Here is a 3,418-nt window from a genome sequence, read left to right on the forward strand (position 1 = left end):
ACTAATATTCATTTCATCAGTGGTTTGATCACTGCTCTTTCGATGTTTCTTCCACTAACATGATTTTGGGGCTATACAAAATTTATTTATTTAACAATTATTTCTCATAGGTCTGATAATTATTTCTTGTAGGTACCAGAAACAAACTTGGGATGTGGTAGCCAACAGAAAGACAAAGGACCTGTCCTAAGACAGGTCACCATCTTTGGGAGAATGTAGATGCATTAAGTCAGAAATGATGGCACATTAGGATCAGAGTTGTCATGGAATCTGAGGAGTTCAGGGGAGGAAGGCAAATGCCTCAAAGCAGGGGTCCAAACCAGGGAGGCATAGTTAGTAATGAAAAAAATTATGAGGTCAGGAACATTAACCTATTTGATGACTATTAACCAGGTGGATTGGGGAATATAAGCAGTAAGAGGAGACAATCACAGCAAAGCTCTAAAGGCTTACAAGTCTATAACCTTATATAATCATGTAATTAAAGTTTTACCACATGAAAAAATATGCTTAGAAAATATAAAGACTCAATAAAACTGTAAAAAAAACCCACCAACTTCTCCTTAATTGATTTGTAGATATCTAATTGAAGTAACCCAATTGATGCTAAGTGTAAACAGAGGGAGCAAATCTAATCTAGAGAAAATTCCATCCCCAAATAATATCATTAATTTGTCTTTAGTTGGGGAAAACATTTTGGCATTAGGGTGGCTTATGCTAGATGACCAAATTCTCATAGAACATTCTCAGTTGCATAAAAAAGCAAAGTGTATTAGTCAGCCTAACCCTTTCTAGTTCTGAAACTCTGTGCACTTGGAGGTAGACTGTGACCAGACTGATTTCTGATAGATTTCATTTTAGAAATAGGTAGTAATCTCTTAATTTTTATGCATTTCCTGCAACACAAATATCTTGCACATTTACTTTTACTATTTCTTTGTATAGAAGCTTATCATTCATAGAGAAAATGTTCATTCAATCCAACAAATCTTTATCTGGTGCCCACAATATGTCATGACTGAGAATCCTCATTTGTATTATGCACTTGAGTTCACATCGGTCATATATAAGTCTGAAAATGCACATAAAATTACTTAACCAGTAGCTTAAATCCTTAGGTAAGCTTTCCCTCAAACCTCAAAACCAATAGTAAAATGAAGGCTAACATGTCACAAACCTAGCCATATTTTTGATCTGTACCATTTTTTAGTATAGAGTTTCAATAAACATTCTTTTAGCATGCCATAAATTCATTTCTCTATAGCTTAAAAAGCTTGTTCATAGTTTTATTGTTCTCAGTTTTAGTGAATTTGTCCATACTCAACCATCAGTCTTTACCCTCCCAAAATATTCATAATAAATAATCCAGAAATAGCACGCCCTTAGTTTTCCTGGATTTTTCCCTCTTCTTTATTTTAGGTCTCATTCTATCCCCATTATCCAAAGAGCATTCTGATGTTTAATTGTGGTGGTAACTTAGCAAAAGGTAATAATTTTGAAGGGGCCCATGATAGTTGAAACTTAAGACCAAACAGCAACCTGGCTGACTTTATATGTATATATATATATATATATATATATATATATATATATATATATATATATATGGAGCATAGTTGAAACTTAAGACCAAACAGCAACCTGGCTGACTTTATATGTATATATATATATATATATATATATATATATATATATATATATATATATATATATATATATATATATATATAGGAGCATAGTTGATTAACAATGTTGTGTTAGTTTCAGGTATACAGCAAAAGTGATTCAGTTATACATATACATGTATCTGTTCTTTTTCAAATTATTTTCCCATTTAGGTTATTACAGAATATTGAGCAGAGTTCCCTGTGCTACACAGTAGGTCCTTGATGGTTACCTATTTTATACAGTAGTGTTTACATATCAATTTAGAAAGAGTTTAAGAATAACCAAGAAGCCAGCACCTCGATGATTTTCTCAATGAACTGAGCAATGGCAGATAGATTTCTCTTCTTCACATACCCCTATAATAGTCTGCGACATACTTTTTCAGCTATTTAGCTGGAAAATATTTCTTTGAATCCCTGTTTCTCCTAAGCGGTGATACAAGGTGGACTGTCTAAGGCATGCTTTCATGTGGATACGGTATTGCTGCAGGCAGAAGGAAGCACTCCTATAATAAATCCTCTGGGTGGGACTGTTTTATAAGGGTCTTGAAAAGTGGAGAAAAGCAAAGAACCAAGTGTGAAATTTGAGGCCATTGTCACCGACAACACATGGAGTTAAAAGCACACACCTGCCCAAGATATGCTTGGTAAATCGACCAACTTCTCACTCACCCTTTTTTATTTTTATAAACCAAGAGAGGAACACAAGAAGAACAATTCTCACTTTTATTTTTTAACCCAAGAGAGGAAAAAAGTGAATTTTGCAGATTATTTACTCTTACTTTGGGGCAGTCATTATTAACTCTTAGAAGTTAAATCAAAAGAAATACAGGATTCCATCAATCTTGGGCAGTGCTGGAGAATATTCAGTCTCTGTCTTCACTTCCTACATGCGATGCACTTTCAGAATTAGATGTCACAGCATCATTGGAAGCAATTGATTGTTGCCAATGTTGAAGGAAACTGACAAAGGGTAGTTGCTTATTGTCCCCTACCCACATGGTATCTGCAGATATTTTGTTCAAATTCCCTCTGTTAATGTCTAACACATGGTTTGGTACCTGATTTCATTCAAGTGTTAGTACTCTCTTCATAAAATCTGATTGTAAGTCTTCACTAGTGCTGAACCTACATGCCATAACCCTGAAGTCTCGCTACAACTAAGAGCTTTATGTGGAGGATGAAATAAATACCTTAATTGAAATTCTAGTCCTCAATCTCACATCTAAAATAATCTCTACCAACACCTAGTTATTCCTTAGAGAACTGGTTATAGGAAGTGGCTGCTATAGGGGACACAGCTGAGCTCCATCCAGAGGCCCTTGAATTCCCTATGCCCTGTCTATGTGCCCATCCACAGCTTTGGTGGGCCTTGATTCCTACAGCCTGCACCTGTGACTTCCTTCAGAAGGCTGACCTTGGACTATTGGAGCCACTTTGCTGCCCTGAGAGCCAGAAGTACCTGGGAATTTGCATCTTCCAAGGGTGTCCCACCAGCCCAGTTTGCTGGATACTGAAGTGTTTCCCAAGATGTGGGATTTTCAGTGCTAAAAGCAGGACAGTCCCAGGCAAGCTGAAATGGTTGGTCACCCAAAACACCCTGTCATCACTAGCAGGCAGTCCTTAGTTAATTTTCTGACTAATGCAGGAGTGTGAAAGCCCAATTCCCTTGTCTCAAGTTGGGACAAACATTCAGGTACAATTATGTTCCAGAGCTCCTTGCAAGATCCAGCTGAGGCTAAAATTTCCCT

This window comes from Stenella coeruleoalba (genome assembly GCF_951394435.1).
Source record: "Stenella coeruleoalba genome assembly, chromosome: 15".
NCBI lineage: Eukaryota > Metazoa > Chordata > Mammalia > Artiodactyla > Delphinidae > Stenella > Stenella coeruleoalba.